Source organism: Meriones unguiculatus, chromosome 12 (assembly GCF_030254825.1).
Source record: "Meriones unguiculatus strain TT.TT164.6M chromosome 12, Bangor_MerUng_6.1, whole genome shotgun sequence".
Taxonomy (NCBI): domain Eukaryota; kingdom Metazoa; phylum Chordata; class Mammalia; order Rodentia; family Muridae; genus Meriones; species Meriones unguiculatus.
Window position 1 is genome coordinate 25126570 of NC_083360.1, and position 24291 is coordinate 25150860.

The following is a 24291-nucleotide window of genomic DNA, read 5'->3' on the forward strand; positions in this document are numbered from 1 at the left end:
GTGGCAGTGTGAGCAAAGGAGAGATGCCTTCCCCAGCCCTCTCACCTTGCCACCTCTGGCAGGCTGGAAAGCTGGTTCTGCAGTCATGAAAGCAGAGAACTGTCCCTTCCCCTCACCTGCTGCAACACTCTGGCAAGTGTACCCTGTACCTCACCTGCTTTAGCAGCACAGTAGAGCTGGCCCTGGACATAGGGGTTTCAAGTGAGCTGGCCTCTAGGGCAGGACCTGTCTTTTGTCTGTTGAGTGCAAGCATAAAGGAGGAAGAGACACCTTGCTCCCCTCCCTCGTCCCTCACCACCTGTTCCTCACCAGCAACACCCACCCTGGTTGTGGGTGTTGCTTATAAGCCAGCCGTGAGGGCATGAGAGCCAACTAATAAATACCTCTCAGGCCCAGATCCAGAGCTTTGAATCGTCCTACCCCAACATTTACCTCATTAATGAACTTTGGGAATGCATGAAGGAGCTGGTCTTATAGATCTAAAACTACAGAATCTCCGTGACACAGGACAACAACAGGATATTCAAGATAAGTCCCAATGAGAATACAGTATTGATAGAGTAGCAGAAGCCAAAAAAAAACATCATGCCACACCAAGGAGTCAGGGAAATGAACATTTGCAAGCAAAGAGGTGTGGTCAGTAGAGTATACTATGGGACACACTACAGCTTTCACGAAGAGATTTTTTTTTTTTCTCTGTTGGGAGACCGGGTTGCAAAGGTGGAAGGTAGGTATGAGGGGAGGGAGAGATGAGTGGGATTGGAATGCATGAGGTAAAATTCACAATAACCAACAAAACCTTTAAAACATTGTCTTCCAAGAAATTGTGGACTTATAAATCAGAGAAGAGGTTACATCATCTCTGGTTATAAACAACATGAATTTACACATGGAAAAACCTAATGATGCTTTCAGAAACCTCTTAGAAATAAAAATGAACTCAATAAGATTATGAAGTCTACATTTCAATGCAAAAAGAGTTTTCTTTACATTTTTAAATTGCATTTATTTGTGTATATATCTGTGTTCATTGGTGTGGGTGCACTACGGGTGAGTGTGGGGCAGAGACCAACTTGCAGGAATGATGTCTTTCCTTCTGCCACAGGGATCTCAGGGTTGAATTCAGGTAATCAGACTTGTTATCAAGCGTTTTTAGGCTCAGCTGCTTTATAATACAACAATATCATTTTTTGAGAAATAAGCCAATAAAGTAACCTTTTCAAAATACTCACCCAATTTGTGACACCATACTATGAAATTTCCCAGGGAAGGAAATGTTTTCTTTTCTGAAATTTACAATACACTGAGTTAAAAAAAAATGGAGGAAATACAGAAAATAGAATAACCTCTTTTACTTATAGATTAGAAGACCTAAAATTTTAAGTCTGTGTTATATAAAGTGGTCAACAAAATATGTAGCAATCCTCTCAAAACACCCAACATGGTCTCTACAGAAATAGGAAAGCATGTTCAACATTTATGTGGAGCTATGAAAGATCCCAAATAACCAAAGCACTCCTGAGCAAAAACCCCAAACTCAGTGATTATGTTACCTGACTTTAGGACATACAGTAGCATAATAGAGGCCCAAATGCATATTAGCAGCCTAAAAACTGATATATGGACCAATGGAACAAGACAGAGAACTCAGAGATAAGCTCACATATATTGTAGACAAAATCAGCAAGAGCCACATTGAACAAAGAGAATTTTTTTCAAAAATGGTGTTTTGCTGTATCCCGCTGGAAATTTTCAGGACCAGGTAGCATAAGAGTGGTAGTCCATTTACATTTGCGTATTTCTGATGATTAGTGAGGTTAAGCATGTCTGTCTAATGGCTCTTTCCAATTTTATTTCCTTTCTCTCAATTGCCTTATACCTTTTGCCTACTTTTCTATTGGATGGCTTGTTATTTCCATAGCATTTTTATAGGATTTAAAGCTTTTTAAGTATGTTAGATATCATTTTCTGTGTTACAAATATTCACTCCATTAAGTTGTTTTTTAGTTTGTTTCCTTTCTAGTAACTTGGTTAAAAACATACTGCCCAAAGAAAATTAAATAACTATTCTCCAAAATATGGTGTTTTTTTTATTTAACTTTTTTTTTTTTTCAATGCAGTTTATTCAGGAACCTTGAACAATCCTCGGACCCTGGGGAAAGCCAGCCCACAGCTTAAATAGCCTCTGGGTAGCCAACCCAGGCGTGCCACGTGTGCAATGCAGATAGGTCCACATACATGGAAGCAAGCCAGATCCTCAGCCTTAGCCAAATGTGGAATTGTTCGTGACAGAGAGCACTCACCATCGGGAAGGTGGAAGGCGGAAACCAGCTCCATCTTTAAGGCATAGCATTCCGCAGCTCTCTACAGTTCCCCCTTTTTGTTTTAGATGCATCAGGCAAGAGTAGAGGTCTGATCTCTGATATTAGAAATAAATTGGGACTTTGTACTGATGTTCATTTAGGTGTCATCCACCCAAAGAGCATCAGACCCGTCAGATACCTTTTTCTCAGAGGCGGGACCTGGGGAATCAACCCACATGCAATCAGACATGCTCTTCTCTGGGTCGAAAGCTGCTGACCCTGAGTGCAGTGCTTAGCCTCGCATCCTGAGCGTATCATTTTAGCTTTTTATGGTATCCAACCATGCTTGGGGAGAATGTCCTGCTTCAATATCTGTAAAGGCCTGAATGATCATGGCTACATCACACTGTTGTGAGACTCTAATCTTGCATATATACCACAGGCAAACCAAGGAGACCAACACCAGAAGGCCTGCTAATGCTCCCATGCCCGCCCATTCCTTCAGATGATTCATGGCTGCAGCAATCCATGTTGATAATCCTGTGGCTAGTCCTGCGTCCACTCTGGTAGAATTTACTGTGACAATGGCTACTCTCAGCTGCTCCATCGTAGTATCGAATTCTCCTGACCAATTACCTAAAATATAGCTCAACAATTGTTTAGACAGATTTGCAGCACAGGAAAAATTCTCATGTTGTATGCTAGTGACACAAAGTCCAGCATACTTTCATTGACAGCCAGGTTGAGCGATTTGCCATAGGGTATCAATTTGCTCCTGCAAGAGGTCAATCCTCTGATTGACCACCATCAAGCTTCCTTTTAGTTGAGCATTAATTCCTTTATGTACAACTAAGGCATGAGCTACATTGGCTAAATGATTAATCAGGATCTGAGCAGTCTGCCCAGTATGACTCATGGCTAATGCCCTGGTGGTAGCTCCAACAGCCGCCAATGAAATGGTAGTAACAATGGTGGCTGTAGTTCCAAGATCCCTTTTCTGTCTGAAGAGAGTCATAGCATGAGGGGCATCAATGGGCACAGGCACCCATTTAACTTTTATTAATTACACTTTATTCATTTTGTATCCCCCCATAAGGTCCTCCCTCCTCCTACAAACAAAAGCTGCTACAAACATGGTTGAGCAGATATCCTTTTTGTGTACTTGAGCCTCTTTTGGGTATATGCCTAGGAGTGGTATGGCTGGATCTTGAGGAAGCGCTATTCCTTGTTGTCTGACAAAGCGCCAGATTGCTTTCCAGAGTGGTTGTACAAGTTTACATTCCCACCAGCAGTGGAGAAGGGTTCCCCTTTGTCCACAACCTCTCCAGCATGTGTTGTCACTTGAGTTTTTGATCTTGGCCATTCTGATGGGTTTAAGGTGAAATCTCAGGGTTGTTTTGATTTGCATTTCCCTAATGGCTAATGACGTTGAACATTTCTTTAAGTGCTTCTCTGCCATTCGGTATTCCTCTACAGAGAATTCTCTGTTTAGCTCTGTTCCCCATTTTTTTAATTGGATTACTTGGTTTGCTGCTTTTCATCTTCTTTAGGTCTTTATATATACTGGATATGAGTCCTCTTATCCTTTATATATACTGGATATGAGTCCTTTATCAGATAAAGGGTTGGTGAAGATTCTTTCTCAATCTGTAGGCAGTTGCTTTGTTTTGATGACTGTGTCCTTTGCTTTACAGAAGCTTTTCAATTTCATGAGGTCCCTTTCATTGATTGTTGCTCTTAGAGCTTGTGCTGTTGGTGTTCTGTTCAGGAAGTTTTCTCCTGTACCAATGAGTTCTATGGTATTTCCCACTTTTTTCTAGCCGATTTAATGTGTCTGGTTTTATGTTGAGGTCTTTGATCCACTTGGACTTCAGTTTTGTGCAGGGTGATAAGTATGGATCTATTTTCATTTTTCTACATGTAGACATCCAGTTAGACCAGCACCATTTGTTGAAGATGCTATCTTTTTTCCATTGTATGGTTTTGGCATCTTTGTCAAAAATCAGGTGTCCATAATTGTGTGGGTTTATTTCTGGGTCCTCTGTTCGGTTCCATTGATCCACCATTCTGTTTCTATGCCAGTACCATGTAGTTTTTATAACTGTTGCTCTATAGTACAGCTTGAGCTCAAGGATGGAGATACCTCCAGAAGATCTTTTATTGTAGAGGATTGTTTTAGCAATTCTCGGTTTCTTGTTATTTCATACGAAGTTGAGAATTTTTCTTTCCAGGTCTGTAAAGAATTGTGTTTGCAATTTGATGGGAATTGCATTAAATGTGTAGATTGCTTTTGGTAAGATGGCCATTTTTACTATGTTAATCCTTCCAAGCCATGAGCATGGGAGATCTTTCCATCTTCTCATATCTTCTTCTAATTCTTTCTTCAGAGACTTGAAATTTTTTTCATACAAGTCTTTGACTTCCTTGGTTAGGGTTACTCCGAGGTACTTTATGTCATTTGTGGCTATTGTGAAGGGGGTTGTTTCTCTAATTTCTTTCTCAGCCCTTTTGTCTTTTGTATACAGGAGGGCTACTGATTTTTTTGAGTTAATTTCCATCCGGCCACTTTGCTGAAGGTGTTTATCAGCTGTAGGAGTTCCCTGGTATAGTTTTTGGGGTCACTCATATATACTATCATATTATCTGCAAATAGTGATAATTTGACTTTTTCCTTTCCCATCTGTATCCCCTTGATCTCCTTCAACTGTCTTATTGTTCATGTATGGTAAAAAAAATAAGTCTCTGAAAGAACCCTGAAAGGAAGAAAGAAAGAAAGAAAGAAAGAAAGAAAGAAAGAAAGAAAGAAAGAAAGAAAGAAAGAGGAAGGAAGGAAGGAAGGAAGGAAGGAAGGAAGGAAGGAAGGAAGGAAGGTAGGAAGGAAGGAAGGAAGGAAGAAAAAATAAGCTCAAATGGAACAAAGACCTAAATTTAAGACCTGAAAACTCACTATACTTCATAAACATAAAACTACCAGGTGGCAATCACAAATTTAAAGTATACTAAAATAAAGCATTATACTAATAGAAAAATGTCTCCTAAGACTATAACCCAGGACTACTGTTGAGTTACATTCTCTAGGTCTTCTCTATGGGAATCAGTACCTCTAGCTACACAAAGCTTTGGCTTCTTATCCCTGGTATGCACCAATTTGGTTGCAGAATCTTGAACAAATTACCAAAAGACCCTTGACCTTCAGTGACCTCTTCTTTAAAACAGAGCCAATGATGTTTGCCCATGGGGTCTGATAAGGTTTACATCTCATAGATATCAATGTCCACACAAACCTTCTACTGTTGTTATTCTTACTGCATAGGACAAAATTTAAGGCAGAATGATAAATGTGTCTGTCAAGTTGCTCTAAAAGAAATGGAGGTCATCTCTGCCATATGACTCTTCATTTAGTACATTGGTTCTCAACCTTCCTAAGGCTGTGACCATTTAATACAGTTCACCATGTTGTGGTGACCCCAACCATAAAATCATTTTCATTGCTATGTCATAACTGCAAATTTTCAACTACTATGAATTGTAATGTAAATATCTGTGTTTTCTGATGGTCTTGGGTTACTTCTGTGAGAACGTCCTTAGACATCCTCCCCAAAGGGGTTGCAAACCTCAGGATAAGAATCGCTGCTCTACCATAGTATCTAACACATTTTTTCCCATTTGAAGATATTGTGACCAGTGCATAGCTGTCATCTCAACACTCTGAGTATGGAGCAATTAAAAGTCCCTATCACGTCATTGTTATTGCTCAAGCTATCTACTTTCTAGCAGTTTGACAAGTGTGTCTCATTTCTATCTACTGCAAAACATGAACATTGAGATTTCTGGCCATAGAGTGCCTCTAAGCTCCAACTACCATGGTACCAGGAGACAGAGAGAGAAATGCATTCTGGGCTCAGAAGTCTTCACTGCAACATAGTAATGGTGTACCATGGAATTGTCCTGTTGCTAGCAATCAGACATAGCCTTGCTACAGGTTTGATGCTCTTCTCCCTAGTTTGTGCTTGGAAATGGATCTTATTTGTTTCTTTTGAAGGCTTTTTTCAACCAAGAGACCTAGGTTTTGGTGATGGTTAACTAAGTTATAATTCTAATGAAGGTTAGAGTACAAGGACTGAGCATGTCAGTGAAGGAGGAAAAGCAACCAGAGTAAAGTGGACTCCATGCAACAAACCTCTCTTCCTAGGAGCTCCTGAAGGTTACAATGCCACCATTGAATGGCTCTTTGAAATACTTCAAATAAATTACTCTGTTGGGTACCCCTTATTAAGCAGTCTGTTTCTAAAAGTTCTTTATTCTGCAGACTGGCAAAGTCTCACCATTTCATTATTCAGGGGCTTGGTGCTATCTCTTTTGAGAGATTTGTCTGCCTGGAGAGTGGTCTGTATTACCTTCCTTGTTGGGCCTTGATAAGTGTCCCTGAATGAGAGAAAAACAATTTGTACAACTCTTGCAGTCAATTGGAGGCTGAACAGTGGGACTGAACAAAGCCCTGTTCCATCCCACAGTGCCAATTTGCCCTTATCAAGTGCAACAGAGAAAATGTGGTGGTGGTGTGTGTTACTGTGAGAATAGGAAAGCACTCTGACAAAATGAGAAAACAGTTATTGGACTCGTTTTATCAACCAAGAGCTAGCTCTGTGGTAATTTTCATACAATTATGCTATGTTAGAATTGCCTTGCCATATGGCTAGGCATTGATCATTTTGCTGTGATGTTAATTTAATATGTAGTGTGAATATTTGCTTGTTTTGTTAATAAAATTTTCATTTTGGTGTTCCGATTCTATCATGGAATGTGTGAGCATTGACAGATTTTTTAATAAAAGTCACAAGCATTTGTACAATAATAATTGAATAAATCCAGTGTATTAGAACTTTCAAAGAAACTTGAGGAATCTCAAAGTGCCATTATCACATCCCACCAGCAGAAGAAATCACTGTGGCTGAGTGTTCCCTAATTTGGTGCTTCCTAAGGTCAAAGAATTAAGGTTAGTAACCAGTAGGTCATCCATCATCTCAGGACCATTCTGTGCTGAAATGCAATCCCATGCAGGGACTCTGGCATTTCTCTAATAGAATTTTCCCTAGGGATCCTGTTGTGAACTACAGAACCCATACTCAGTATCTCTGCCAAGCCAATGGGGAACACCAGCTGTAGCTGTAAGCAAAAGCCCTGCCCATATTCTGAGGCCAGAAGCAAGTGCATACAAGAATGAGAAAGCCACCAATAATATGTAAAGGTGCCATAGTGGGGCTAAGTCACATGCTGAGATATGTCTTTATTACATTATGCTTCTCAGAACTTGCAGGAGTCTGCGTAAGTGTCTCAGAGTTCCTGTATGAGATGAGGGTATAGAAGTGTGAATCTTCATCCCTGGTCCTTACAAAACAGCTTCACCAACACCTGGCTTTAAATACTGGATTTTCATAAACAGTTTTCCCTCTGGCAAGTAAGCCCCTTTTAGGACATAATGTTTAAAGCAAAAGTCACATTCAGTCCATTCTCTGTTTAAACATGCAAATCCCCTAACCTACAGAAGTCATATGGCCCGAACAAAAGGTAAAAAAGATCTTTGTCCTATAGGTGTATCTATCTTGTCATTCTCAGTTCCACTGAGCTCTTCAACAAGAAAACCCCATACATAGGTGTTATTATAGTTTAGGGGCACTTAGGCCCACATACCAGATGGGTTTGGAAGCTGTAGGTGTGCAGTAGATGCAAAATATATAATGTTTAATAAGACAAAAAATATGGAGCTTTGGGGTAGGAGAGCTGAATGATGATATCTAAGTGTTGGTAAAATTTCCAGACACATTCTTACTAACATTTGAGTCTTTGATTATACTATTTGATGATTAATCTCAAAACTTTCTGTTCATTCCAGTGCCTTCTGGAAAGTATATGACCATGTACCTATGAATTCATTGCAAGTGTGCTTACCTGTACAAAATCAAGCCAGTCAACATTCCTGCATGAAAATGGGGTAGGACATTATGAGAGCCTACCTCTAGAAGCTTTTAGCAGTTGATGTCTTTTGAGGGAGGGTCAGTTTTCTTTAAGGGTGTGATCCACAGTAAGATGGCCCCCTACCCATGACTATAAAAACTTCACAAATTGTATACTATAGTGTGTGTGTATGTGTGTGTGTGTGTGTGTGTGTGTGTGTGTGTGTACAAATTTGGAAGGGTAGGGGTTTGATCAGGTAGAAGTGGGGTAGTTGAAGAATGGATATGAGAAAATTGTATGCATGTATCAAATTCTCAAGGAATTAACAAAAATATTATATTAAAAGAAAGAAAAGAGAATCTATGTTCAGGTATGACTCATATGCAATCCAAAATTATTAAACACTTTCTTCTCAAGCAAATGAATAAACAAATCAAATGAAGAACAACAGCACCGCATATGGTTTGGCAGGAGAGACTAAAGTAACTGCTACATTTATCCTTCTATTAAGTCTACTTGAAGAGCAGAGTTTGTGAGCTGCCCAGATATCTTAAAATTCCCGTCCTAAAGGAAAAGGATAAACCTCATTAGGCACCCCATTCCCTGCTGCTAGCCCAACAATTCCCCACAGAATATTGGTTTCACAGAACAGCCACAGTGGAGAGGAGAAAAACAGAATACTACAGTCTAGGAACTTTGAAAAATGCTCAGTTAAAAGACTTTAGATTATGTTGTTGTGTTTTTTGAATTTTAACCTTCAAACTTCCTAATGACTCTAGCAAATGTGACTTACGAAAAAGGAAAAAAAAAGGGGGAGGGGGAGGGTTTATCAATGACTGGATTTTCTGAATGTGCTCTGCCGGGGAAACATTCTCCCCCAAGACCCATCTTGAAGCAGTGGAGTTCAGTGAAATACTCTTCTGGAACACTGAAGAAGTCTATGCTAATTATCACATCTAAATAACAATGAATATGTTATATACCACAACTTGGTAGAAATGATACTTCCTGGACTGTATTTAGGAGCCTTTCAGGGACTATAAATTCCTTCCCTTTTCTTTTCCCTTCCCAGTAGGTATGAATTGTGATTTCCCCAGTGACCATTGTTCGGGTGGAATTTTTTTCTCCATTTCATTTTAGGCTTAATTAAATGGCTGCTATGGCTTTTAACAGATTCAACTTAAGGTGTACACACAGGCTTTTCATGAATAGTTGTTTCAGCAAGTGGAAATTGGCTGCTAAAACAAAAGCAATAGTTGTTCCCAAGGCCACAGCATGACACATCTCTATGATGTCTATGCTACTGGCAGAAGCAGAGTCATTTTCTCTGTTGTTCTCTAAGCACTTGCTGAGCTCTGGGCCCTGGGCTGAGTGCATATTGTTGACACCTAGATAAGTAAAATCAGGATTTCACTTGAAGTAGCTCAGATTTTAGTGGAAGAGACACATATGTCACAGAAGGGGATAGCTTTGGAATGTGATGAATGCCTTGGCTGATGCAAATAAATGATACAGATTGGATGCAGAGCAAGGAAGGAGTTACGGCGAAGGTTACAGGGAATATTCACTCACGAGAATTGGAAACTAGTTTTGATGAAAGGGTTAGTATTCTTGATGAAATTAGGAAAGTATTTATGGATTAGTGGGAAGAAGGTCAACAAAATCAGGAGTTATGCTAATGGTTGATTGACAAGCTAAAGATATGAGTTCAGGGTTGGAAGCTGAATACAAATAGCCACAAGATTATGAGGTGATCAGTGGAGAAGATAAAGAGAAATTTCCTTAAAAATATGTTTTTTTTTAGAGAAATCTGATAGTCAGAAAAAAAAACTAAACAAAACAAGTAATGTTTGTTTTGAAACTCACATGGTCAATATATAAACCTGAGTGTAGGACTTACATGCAGGAAACCTGCTTTTTACATGTCACTATCAGCACTAACTTAGCAGATCAGAGTGATTTCCCTTTTCTCACATCTAATGCTCTCTAATTTGACATCTTATAGTCCCCAGATGGACATGTTCTTAGCTGTAACATTTATGTTTTCCTCCACAGATTTATCCTTGTGATATACATAGACTTCTTGGCATGGTAAACGTCTTTTGAAATTTAGAAAATCTAGCTAATGTCATTGATTCAGGTTTATTGTTCAATACCAGGATCTTGAATAGACACGATAGACACCCCAAAGATGACAACACAAGCTAGCATAGAGTATTTCCAAGGAAAACTAGATTTACCTGTTTGAAATTATGTAAGCTGTCATTACTCTATAAATGAAAACTTTCATTTTTTTTTTCAGGAAAAATACTTCAAAACCAGAGAATAAAGACAAAAATGGGAAGTCAAAGACAATGGGTTTGTAAACAGTTGTAGTGGATTATTTTCCTTCAAGGAATAAAAATCTATCCTTGGGAATAAGGAGACCTATGATTGAACAGCAAGAGTAAGAAATTGTGGGGCATTGCAGCCATCGCTCTACTCTATGACCACCTGGAGATCAGCGTTTGATTAAAAGATCCTATGAGTTCTTTAAGATCCCGAGTCCCTGACATGCTTTACGTGGCATAGCCAACACGTTATACTGTGCCTTCTTAGCACACTGGCGATGTGTATGCTCCCTGCTGGAGTTCTCCTGAACGAAAGCTACCTGTGTCTGTATCCACATAACAGGCCAATAAAGAGGAGGAGGAAAGAAAGGGCTGAGACTGCTGTCAGCTTTCCAAATTCCAAAATGAAGCTTGAAGTCAGAATTCATTTTCTGAGCCTTTTCCTCCTTTTTGAGATAGTATGTATGCTTGGCAACTGCACTTCCAATGCTGGTTATATTTGCATATAAATTTTATGACTCTGTCATGCACATAGATACAGACTCTGAGATGTCAATGATGACCCTGTCTTTGGTAACCTCCTCCATCCTGAGGAGAGTTGGATTTAAAGAAACTCTGAAAATAGGTAGGAAGTGTTGCCCACATGGCAAGAAACTGGTGTCTGAGGTCAGTAGTTATACCATTCTTGCAGCTTGCACAGCCCTATAAAACATAGGCTGGAAGTAAAGCCTGGCCCACTGGAGCCTTGAGAATATCTTAGTCCTTCCCAAGGGACAGTGCATGGGACTCAGCAAAGCCCTGTCTCACTCAGACTTCTGACCTACAAAAGCAATGAAATTAAAAGAAAATCTTACATTTTTTAAAATATCTAAATTTAGGATAATTTTATAGAAAGCAATAGACAATTAAGGGACTATATCTTCTGAATAGTTATTTCCTTGAGATGTAAATCTTCAACTTATTTTCTTCCATGAATGTGCAAATTAAAGAAAAACTTTATATTTTAAATATGCAAGAACAAAGTACACTGTGTGTATATGGAATTGCAAAAGATGAAAGAAAACTAAAATGCATAATAGAACGATGTTAAGGTTTATATAACTAGCAGGTTGGTGTACAAGGCTTAAAACCATCTTATACAGCACTAGAGATTGCTTTATTAGTGCTATTTACTAACATCAGCAACTTTCCTTGAGGAACTTCAGCTCTTTGAAAAACATGAACTTTTCATCCAGCTTGTGATATTTGCAGTTTCACAAATGCTCAGAAGAACAGTGTCCTTTTTCGTTCAAGTAGAATCGTATCGTCATTTTCTAATAATTTTCCAAATATAAGTAAGTGACCAGGCCATCAGCAAGAGCTAGTGTCTTTGTCCATGACAAGCAAGCTGCACCTGTGAGTCTTGGCAACATGGCTGTCTAAACGAGATTTTACACAACAACAGCACCAGTTGACCTGCCATTGTGAAAGGGGTTAGTCTCATAATCTCTGATGTCTAGCTAAAGAGCTGTATGAAACTGATGGCTGCTGAGGGAGTGAGAATCTGTCTTTTCCAGCAATGAGTTCCTCAATAAGCTATATAATATTGAAGGGTCAGCCCTAAAATTATGTGTATATACACAACACTAAATAGACTTGGTAGGACATATATTGGTGCATATACATAGAAATATACATATATACATATGCATATATATGCCAATAATAATTAAAGTGGAAGAGATAACGAGTTTGAGAGGAAGTAGAACAGACATAGAAGCAATTAGAGTGGGGGAGGTTTGGGGATAAAAAATTAAATAGATGCAGTACTTGTACCTGAGAGTCTCAAAAAAAAAAAAAAAACAAAAACTTTCAAAGTAAAGAAGAAAGAAGAACTACTGTGAAAGCCCTCAATGATGAAGATGAAGATGGCAGCGCTGAGTGAAATCTGGATCCCTGATATGGACCAAGTATTGTGCTAAGTGATTTCGTGTTCTCGGAATCCACACACCGTCCACAATGTGCCTCCAAGAGCACTGCTCCTGGAGGGCTCTATTGCTGACTGACGATCACACAGCTCTTTGGTAGCACCAGAATAAGAATCCAAAATCATTCTTTCATAAGATTCCCTGCACTCTGACCAAAGTTTGGCTATGAATCTCAGCCTCTGCTTTGATATCCTGCAGGGTAGAGTCAGAGGCCCTCCGTGGTAGGCTCCTATCCTGTTTCCTGTTTTCTCCTTCTTCTGAGGTCTGTCCAATTTGCCTTTCTGAATGAGGATTGAGCATCTTACCCAGGGTCCTCCTTGCTTAGCTTCTTTAGGTGTACAGATTTTAGTATGATTATTCCATATTATAGGTCTAGTAGCCACTTATAAGTGAGTATATACCATGTGTGCCTTTCTGTTTCTGGGATACTGCACTCAAGATGATCTTTTCTAATTCCCACCATTTGCCTGGAAATGATGAAAGAATGGAGAGATAGAAAGATCTGGAGGGGACATATCTGGAGTTCCACAAGGAGAACAACAACAACAACAAATCTGTGCACAGTGTTCTTATATGACATATATACTGTAACCAAAGACCATTCATGGAGATAACCTAGAACCCCTGCACATATGTAGCCCATGGCAGCTCAGTATCCAAATGGGTGTCCTAGTAACAGGAACAGGGCCTGTTTCTGACATGAACTCAGTGGCTGGCTCTTTGATCACCTCCCCTAATGGGGGAGCAGCCTTACCAGGCCACAGAGGAAGATAGTGCTGCCAGTCCTGATGAGAACTGATAGACTAAGATCAGATGGAAGGGGAGGAGGACCTCCCCTACCAGTGGACTTGGAGAGGAGATGAGGGAGGGTGTGATTGAGAGGGAATGAGGGAGGGGCTAAAGCTGGAATACAAAGTGAATAAGCTGTAATTAATAAAACAATGAATAAATTTTTAAAAGTTCAAATCAAGCTCTAAGCCACTGTCCAGTTCTCCTCCTGCCAATGCTGTGTAAGAATGAGACCTGGTGTTTTTTCTGAGGCATACTTTAAAGTGCATTGGAATGCTTGTTTATCTCAGCCAGGTTCAAGGCTGTCTATGGCATCAGCCACAGTTTGCTAAGGGGCTGCGGTCAGGACCTCATTTTTCTAGATTTGTAACAACTTGTCAAACATCACTCCAGGTCAGCTGGGGCTGCCTGTCTGTAGTAATGACAAAATCCATGCCTTCAATTTCTTAATTAACTAAATACAATGAAGTCTGTAAATTGATCAGAGCAGGCTCTCCTATGGAATTAATTAGAAAATTGTGGGGGAGGACTTGATGATTAATCTAAACTTCATAAGCCTACTGAGAATTATTCAGAAGTCCCAAGTAAAACACAGTTCTACTTTTAAAATCAATTTTGGATGTGGTATTTCTTCCAACCTGAAAGAAACAATCTCTAGGAAAATGGCAAATGGGAGAGAGGCACAAACTGAGAGGAATGGGAGATGAAGTCACATCCCTGAGTGGTCCAGGATAGCTGCAGCCCTTTACTTTCTAGTCTTGACACATCAGACTAGACATATCACTGTCCAATGATGGCACTTCTGTTATATTGTTTAAGCCTGTGTCTTAGTGACAGTGAATTAAAAAAAAAAAAAAAAAACAGGACTAGAAAAAATGCAATTAACTATCTTATTTTGTGTTCACAAATGCAAATTAGAGAGTTGATATAATTATGTAGAAAAGAGAGGTTAATAAGTAGCAGTTGGGCTATAATTATCTATGCACTTGTAGAGAAAGAAGGTTTGGAGTCTACATTAGCAGGGTAAGAGGAGAGGGCTTTGTGCCAGTCACAGGCTTCTAGCTTTATGTCTATTTTCTAACTGATTCCTGTGATCTCTATTCCAGGAAGGTCATATCATTGTCTCTGTTTGCAAATAGGAACTCAAGACTCAGAATAAAGTCATGTGTCTGAATCCACAGTGATAAACAAGGCTGGATTCCACCTGGCATGTGCTATCACTCCAAAGTCTTCCTCTTCGTATTTTCCTTCATCTGGTTTTATTATTATTTGGGCTTTAGCATATGCAAATTCAGGATGTAGTGGGATCTGGATTCAGATACAAATATGAGCAAAATTATTAAAGATTGTTTCTATATTATGTAATCTTAAGTAATAAGGAACCTCACCAATGAAGATTAATAACAAACATACTCTGTATAGGCAGATTAGCTGATGTACAAAATTTTAGTTTTAAAATCTATACCAGTACTTCAAAACACCAAGCCACAAGCTTTCTAATACTCACTCTTTAAAATAAGGAACTACCACAATCAATTCATGGTTGGGGAATTTAGTTAATTGTGGTATATTACTATGCTGGAATATTGCGCAATGGATAAAAACACAATGTTTAAGAGCACAGGGTATACTCTGGCTGCACCTTTAAATCTGTACATATAGAAAGCAAATCTATTTAACAGAAAAATGTGCCTTATTAATTTGAAGTGAACAGACCCAAGACTGACTTTACATTAAGGATCTGCCTGACTTCACAGCCCTCTACTTTTACACTGTGACTCTCCTGCTTTAAAAAATAAAGAGCAATACACATTTCTGAATAATATCTGCAAATGACTAATTTGCCAATTGATTCATACAAGCATGGAGGATGGATCTGAGGGTGTCTGCAGCAAGAGCAACAAGCAGACACCAGACAGTTCCAAAGCCAGTGGTTGCTTCTGCCGCCGCAGTTTATACTTCTGTCATTTAGCTGCCTTTGGTGGCTCATCTTTCTTCAAGTGGACCTGTGTTATAGCACATAGAGTCCACTGTCATTCCCCCTGTCCTAACTATGCAGTACACATCCTGTCACTGTGAAGCAAAACTTTATAGGTTTCTATAATTAATCAGAGCCTTTCAGGTGAAGGATGCAAACACATTTTAAAAGGGTGTGACTCATGCAGGTCCAGACGCATCTGGTGCAATGGCGACAGGGACAGAGAAAAACACACAGAGCAAGATCTCTGTTTCCTGGAGGACTGTTGAGTCCTAGGCAAGAATGATGACTTAAGATGTTGGCCTCAGGGAGATCTCATCACATATCTTCCTTTTCCTGGCAAGTGGACGTGCAGTTCCGCTCACACTTCCCACTTCTCAATTTCTTCTTCTTTAAAATGAGAGATAATTTGTCTTCTTTATTTTGCCCTCCTTAAATGAGTTGCTGTTCTCTGTTTCAAAGCAACCATAGATGAGGCTGTGCATCCATCTGTATGATAGCTGAGATCTGTAATCTGTTTTTAGTTCTGCTACTAACCAGAGAAGTCAGGTCATTATTCACCTCTCCGTATTCCCTCTTCTGTAACTGATGAACAGTTATGGGCCATCTGCACTATGTCAATCCTAGTGTGATCATCTTCTAAACCTGACCTCCTTGCACCTTTATTTTCACCTACTTACTGTACAAACTAAGAGGTGTCATGCATATATTGCACATATGTAATAAACTCTGATCCTGTTCATCTCCCTATTATCGAGCCTGTTCCCCCTTCCACTATTCCCCTCCCTCTACCTCTAAACCATTCTTCTACGTACATTGTATTTTATTAATTGGTGTGTAATATTAATTATTATTGCTTGTATACACACACATAAATATAACTTGCTGAGTCCATTTAGTATTACTCACAGGTCTATGATTTAGAGCTGAGCACTTGTAACTGGATAATGATACTGTGGTAGGCTCATCCCAAGGATTGGCCCTTTCTCTGAAGTCATTAATTGCCTATAGCTTTTCATTTTGTGGTGGGGCCGTGTGGATGTTCCCCTTTCATACTGGTATACCAACATGTATTGTCATTGTTCAGGTCTTGTGTAGACCACAAGATTGATGAGATTGCATGGGTGCAACCCTGTACTATATAGAAGACACAGTCTTACAGCAGATACTTTGGTTCTTATAATCTTTTTTAGGATGACTTTTAGTCCTGTTTTTACATATAAGCAAAGGAAGGCGCAACAGAGTTCTGGAGCCTACTCAGGCACACAGCCAGCAAGTCTTGGAGCTCAGAGTGAAAGAGTATGTCTTCAGCCATGACACAATTCCTTACTACACCTATATCAAATGTGTACCTCTCAGGATAAAATATATCCATGCAATTAATTTTTGCTTGACTGTTAATTTGCTGTATGACTTTAAAAGAGAAACAGATACTCTCTGAGCCTTAACTTTCTCGCCTGTAAACCTGAAATCTTGATACTTACCTTACTGAATCTTACATTTGCATGAGAAGACATAGTAGCATCTATATAAATTTCCTGTGAGTATGTGAAACATCTTAGAAATTCAAATGGCACCCATTCTATGAGATAATGAGGTCTATCAACGCACTGAAAACTGCTTTATAGTGTTTTCCTTTTATTCATTAGGCCCTTTGTACACACTATTTTCAGTACCCATGAGGAGAGGGTCCTGTAAGGGGAAAGATGACAGGTCAAAGAAGTTCAACAACTCATTGAGGTCATGGAAAATGCCCTGAAGAAGCTCTGCAACCAAAAAACCTCATACAACTCTTCACTCTTGCTATTACTTGAATTCTTCATCCACTCACTGCTAACTGGCACACCACATGTCTGAAAATCTCTCTAGACCAAGGATTATAGTCAATGATTATTTTTGCAGACACCCATTCTTGCCAGCTTTATTTATGGGACATGCAAAGGAAAAATCAGTGTGTGAGTGGAAGAGTAAGTGGGCACACTGGGGATAGACTCACCAACCTATAATTCTGCCTAGTCTCTTGATAAGCAAAGGCCGATGTTCTAAGTTGTGTATCAACATTGATGGACTACCCCCATCAGGAATTCAGTTAACAATGGGATCCCCTAGCTCCAATCGAGAAGGCCCCTGATTCACAGATACAAGCCTTCTGCTTGGCTCCCTAGAGCCAGATTCTCACCTTGCTGGTGTATCTTCTCAAGGATAAATAAAATAGGAAGTCCCGTGTATTTATAATAATAATAATAATATAATAATAATAGTAATAATACAGCCTTGAAGTACATTTATTTATCTCTACATTCCATCATGGACGTTTTAACATTCTGGGCTCTGGCATCCCATCAGATCAATACAATGTGATCTCTCACATAAAATCACTTCACAATGATGTCCCACGGGCAGAGTAAGCATCTGATCAGATTCTTTGTGGATCAATGAATTTTCCCTTTAGGGAAGTGGAATGTGCTTGTTTCCAATATGAGGACAGTATTTAAGCTTACAGGGTAGGCACTCCTGAATGCTCAAGTAGGTGGCTTTCTCTCTGAATCTTACAAAGTAAGTATTTTGCAAAGAGAAATGGGACAAGCTCAGAATTGCAAGGAGGAACATCATGGGTAAAATCATGCAAGAGACGGTGGAAGCCATGGAGGCAGAACTGAGCGCATAACTTACAAACTTTGTGTTAAATCCTATGCAGGGAGAATGACATTCTTTCAGTAATTCTGGAAGAGAACTATTTTGATCTCTATTTTATAGCTGGAAAGTCAGGCATGCAGAGAATAGTGCTCAAAGCTTGCTCAAAGAGACTCATGCATTCATTGATGGAGAGTTTGCACACAGGTTCTGCTAGTATAAGATTACTCTTCCTAGAAAGATGAACAAGAAAGGCTGGTCTGCTTAAGGCTTTTCTCTCAGATACCCGTCTGTGGAAGAGGACAGTTTTTGTTTCTTTCTTTCTCAAGTGTCATTTTTACAACTCAGTGGGTTCTATGAACAGCCATTTCTGTAGTTGGGACCTCTCTCCCCCTCTCTCAGGGTGCTTGAAGGAGGTGGCTTCTTTTACACAGGCAAGGAGAGCTTTCAGGTCTTGAGATGGAATCTCAGGCCACTACAGTGAACTTCTACCCATTAGAGTAGACTGTATCTATTCTACTGGTCATTGTCTCTTCGTTCACCTTTCTTCACTTTTCCAATTGCAAAGTGGGCTTCCTTGGAATCAGGTGCTGCTGCTCACAATCCTGACTACTTTTGAGCCCTGCTGAATCACTCTTAAAGTGTTCAGTGTTCTGCAAAAATGGGAAATGTTGGTGAAGGAAGGAGAAAGTAGTGAGAGATGCTACTTTGAGTAAAGTTACAGGGAAGGAGGCTCATCTAGATGGCCCAGACGAATCCTAGGGAGAGGGAAGAGCTACTTGCTGTCTGGCTTTTGAGATGGGAGAAGAGTTATGGAGTGGACTACAGAACAGAGATTTCATGGAAAGCTGGAGATGGTGCTTCCTGTCCAAGTACGTGAAAATGGAAAGGAAATGCAGATTGGCTTCCTCTCCTACAGCATCTCATCTCAGACTGCCTGCCTGAGCAAGCTAGCTCCTTACAAAATTCACCAGAGTCAGCCTCCATCAGCTACCATCACTTCTGGGTATCACAAAGGTGTAAATAGATTCCGTGTGGCATGTTTCCTCAAAATTAAAGTTTTATTTTAGTGGTTTTGAAATCAAATATATGCTAAGACAGGCAAGTATATTCTTGCACATAGGAATACTTCTGAGAATGTGCAGACTATTACTCACTCACTCTTTTGTCTTCATTGCCTTAAATCCTTCCCTTTGATATTGGTGTTCTCCCTTTCTCCCACATTTCCCACTTCCATCTCACTGATTCCTTCCCTTCTGTACTTCTTTCTTGCTTTTTTCCTCCATCCTTTCCTTTTCCTCTTCTACTTCTCTCTCTTTCACTCTGTATGCTTTTCTCTATGTCTCTCTATGTATCTGTCTCTGCATGTCTGTCTCTCTGTATGCCTCTCTGTCTCTTTCTCTCAAACACGTACACATCTACCATACATTTATCATAAAGTTTGGCTTCTTATTTTCCTTTGTTTCTTCCATATTCCTGCTGTCCCTCTGTCCCCTCAATTGTCTTTTTTTCCATGCATTAATTTTACCCTGTTTCCAATCTGCACACAGGTAAGAACTGTTCTTTTGCATGTGAATTAGGCTTTATAGTTTATGGGAGAATTTTCACTTTTGAATTTTTTTTTCCACTGAAAATTGGAACAAAGGCGTTCAATCACTCAAGCCTGTTTCCTCAGGGCTCTCTAAGGCCAGATATGTACAGTGAGTTAGATATGACCTTCCTTCATTGTACATGAATAACCAGCTAAAAGTCCAAATCTCAGGGTCCCCACTAGACCTATTTTTACTTTGTGTGTGGGTAATCTGCATTTCACCTATCCTCAGATCAGTATGGTAAAACTGGCTACACTGAGAAAAATAAAGTTTCATAAAAGACATCTGCAACACTGAGGGACTCAGGGTCATCTTGAACTTTGACATGATGTGATTTTATGATCATCAGGCTTAGAGTGTCACCTGAGAGCCTCTAGATGAGGTGAGCGCCACTTATCTGGGGACCACATTAGGAAGAGTGGGATTGTGGGATTATTGGTTTGCAGATCTTGGCAATCATTGCTATTGAATGAGTTTCTCAGGAGGATAGAATTAGTAAACTGGAGAGATGGACTCACAACCATGCTTATATCCACTTTCTGTCAGCCATAGGTGTGTTCCCATGCATAGACCAGGAAATAGTGGGAATGTGGATCTTTTGTATTTGACTCCATAGAGACAGAAAAGCATTTAAGCTTTTGCAGCCTTTTGACTAGTCCTTTTCTCTTCTCTTCTATCTGGACCAGCCAGCCAGCTTCTATATAAACTGTTACCATGAACCTACTGTGCCCAGGGCTGTCATACCTCTGTAGATAGCCCAGGACTATTGAAAGCTGATGGCCTATACATTTTCACAGACCGTGAACTGCAATGCTGTCTCTGACAATTTCAAGTATATAATTTGCTAGTTAGTAAGATTGACTCATCTGAACCATAGCCAGAATCATAGGTTTGTTTTTTGTTGTTGTTGTTGTTGTTGTTTTGTTTTGATTTGTTTTCCCCATGCATGGGGATCCTCTCCATCTTCCAGAACAGCACAGATATAAAAATGAAGGCCAGAAATGGGGAGGATGTGGTCATGAGATCTTTATTAGTGAGTTAAGAAAGAGAGAGAAAGAGCACAAAGCCCAGGTCAAACTGAGGGCAGAGCTAGAAGTCAAACTCAGTCTCTGGAGAATCATGATTGATAAATCTGAAAGCATCCTTAACAGTCTTTGAATATAAACACTTCACAGAGAGCAGACCTAAGACATACGTTCATTAAATTGCATTTATTTAATGGGTATTTATGTCATAATTATTTGAATTTGAATTTGGACTTTATTGCTAATTAGTTTCATAACATTGTATAGTTTTAGATTTACTAAATCTCAATATTCTTATACAGAAAAAATAGACTCATGATAAATAACTCACTAGATGTTAGTACAGAGATGGGTAAGAAAACTCTTGAATGACTCTCCATATTCTTTATGCTTCATTATTTTCCCCTCTGGCAAATAAAAATGATGTTAACTGTACTTATAATATTGATAATAATATTATATTATAATATTGATAATAATATTATATTATAATATTGTGATATTCATTACACAGACACAAACACACATGCACACACATGATAGGCAAACAGGTCCCACAACCCTGTCACACTGTAATGTAGAGAAAATGTTATGGCACCTAGGACAAGTTACAGGATTCCACACAATTTTGGCAGTAGATCGGTCTGTGTGAGTTCTTGATTGATGAAGAAGAGGGTTATTATGAAATGGTGTGGCCACTTCAGGGACAAGATGCTGGCCTGTCCCACAGGTAGCTGCCTCAACTTACCTATTCACTGTTGTCAGTGTTTAAAGGCCCAGGAGATAAGATGTTATAGGGGCACTTTCTCTGAGTGACAGACCTGAATCACCATGGTAGGTGGCCAGCAGTGTGGAAACCATCTTGCTTTTTGGTTTATGGCTGATATCACTATTTCTGTTTCTAACTAAGTGTGAAAGGAAATCTTTACAGAGGAGCCCTTCTGGATCTCAGAATTGGCCATGTGGGTTCAGTTATGTGGGTCAGGGAGAAAGGAGGGCTCTCAGCTGCTTGCTCCAAAAAGCTCAGCAGCATGCCTCTAAAAGAACCAGCTGCACAGAGATACCCAGAGGTCCTAAATACCTATAAACTTTACTAATGTCCTTTGTCTTCTGGAGGTCTTAATTTGTATGTCTATGTTGTCATACTTTGCCTCATCCAGTAAATATTGGTAGCTACTACAAACTAGTCCCTGAGCTTCCACAGGAACAAACAAAATCCATCACCTTCATAATACCACAAGAAGAGAAAACAGCCAACAGAACAGGAAGGGCAGGGTCCTTCCTAGTGGTGCAGAATAGAGGTGGCTGAGGAAAGAGCTAGGAAGCCTCCAGGAGGAGGCATAGTAAGATAGGATTAGGTGATTTGAGCCACTCAGGACAGTGGATTGGGTGTTGCCTATCTACCTCTCCCATTTAAAGACAGAGACAAAATGGAGGTCAGAGTGTGAGAACACTGGACTGCAGTAGAATGGTGGGCTCTTGACATTTAGCAATCTGAAATCACAATTTAAGGTAACTGATGACCAATGCTGGTGACACCTAGACATGTGTTATTTCAGCTATGATATTAATTTGGCCCATGCATCATAAATGGACATTAAGTGGCAATGAATCATTTAGTGGAAGGGTGACTACATAAGATATCAAACAAAAGCAAGATTCTTACGAGTGTCGAAAGGGGAAGCAATAATGACAGGGTAGGCATTGAGTAAGCTTTCTTTCACCACTTGAAGATGTATGTTTCTCTTTACAAGCTAACCCTGGTATGTTAGAGATCAGCAGATTTGCATTCAAAAATACAGGTTGCAATTTCTGAGTATGAACTTGGGACTGGACTCTGAATCCTCCAGGAGACACAGTGTCTAAGTAGAACCAACACTGTAGTCTGATGTCCTGGGATTAGGGTTGTCAACTTTTCTGAATAAAAATAAAGTGTGCTCATCTTTATTTAATTTCAACCAAACAGTGATTATTTTAGTACAAAGTTTCCAATACATTTCAATATAATATATATAATTGAAATTAAATGGATATCCTAATTCTATCTGATCAATCACCATTCCTGTCCTCAAGGGCTACAATTGAGTCTCCAGTTCTCATATTACTTTTACACCAAATCCAGAGATAAAAAATATAATATTAATATAATCAATATAAAATTATATTAATGTTCTTTGTAGTTCAAAATAATGGGACTAACTTGAACTAGCTCACCTTTCAAGGCTCACATTAAATACCTGCTCTTCCATGGTGTCCTCTTAGCCATCACTTGACAGAATATTTTCCCGTTGTGAAATTTGAATATACTGACAGTCAATAACTGTGGACTTGATTAGAATTAGCAGTTCTATTTTTCTTATGCAGCTTCGCACCACTGATCAGCTTTGGCACCACAAGAGTTCATCCTCTATCTCATCCACAAACTGTAGTTTCCTCTATCCCAAATCTAATGCACAAATCCAGCGACAGTGTAGAGAATTCATATGTTTGAGGACCCTTTTATTTAATGTCTTCAGTTTTAAATGTGGAAGCTGAGACCTAGGGGAATTAAGTAATTCATCCAAGACCACCCAAGAAGCTCAACTCTCTATAGACATTATTTACTGATCATCTCTTATGTACCAAGCACAACAGGAGAGAAATGGAGTAAGTGAGAATGATCAGTGAGTGAATAAACAAGAAACTTTAAGAGTGAAAAAAAGTCCTGTGTGAGAAGGAGGGGGATGCAAAATGATCTAACAGAGTTGAGGATAGTCCTGTTTTATGCTGTTTTTTCTTCAGAGAAGCCATCTTGAAAGAAGTAAGAATGTTGAGAGCTGTGGTGCACAAAAGGCTGCTGGGCTCAAGGAGTAGAAGGAATGCATTCAGTTTGAAGTACAGGAGGCTACAGAGTTGGGAATTGACACCATTATAGGGGGAAAGTTTTTGAGACTTTTAAGCAGCAGAGTTATAGAGCCTAATTTACATTTTACATCTAATTATGGAGAGACAGGAGTGAGCAAAGGCCAATGGGGAGAGTGTTTCATTATTAATAGAGTGAGGGTTGTGGCTTTGTCCTTTGGGTTCCTCATTCATTTTCTGTCTGCCTTCAGGTATGGTTTCTTGCTAACCCTTTTGGTTTGTCTTTTATCCCCAAATATGTACAGCTGAGGCTTTCTTTCATAAATTCTGCATTTCATTTCAGAGAATACTCTAGTGAGGAAGGAGGTGAGTTGACTCTCCCAGGGCATGTGACCTGGGTGGGGTTGGGAATGCATTTCTGAGTGAGTGCTATAAACCCACAAGTCCATGTAATATTAGTGTGTGGGAGATTCATGCCCCCAAACCACCACTCTGAAAGCAAACATTTCAGCTGCATCCTGAGATGTTGTCTTCTCAAATAAAAGCAAAGAAATGAACAAAGCCAGGGGAGTAGGCTTCCCTCCATTTCATTGTCCTTAGCAATAAAATGTTGAAACCAGCCAGCCAGTAAAGTAGGATTAATGTGACCTCTGCCTCACCTATATTATCTGAGATGCTTTTTCCCTTTGCTAAATGACTGTTCAGTCCTTTCTTAACCCTGCTGCTCACTCTTTATATGCAGGAGTGAACAGTTATGGACACATGAAGAAAGGCCTCAGATGCCAACAGACACATTCCAGGCTGAGGTTGTACCTGGCTCCATCACAGGTACTATAATTATAACTCCCTTCTCAGAAAAAAATTCAGTGTCTTCCTG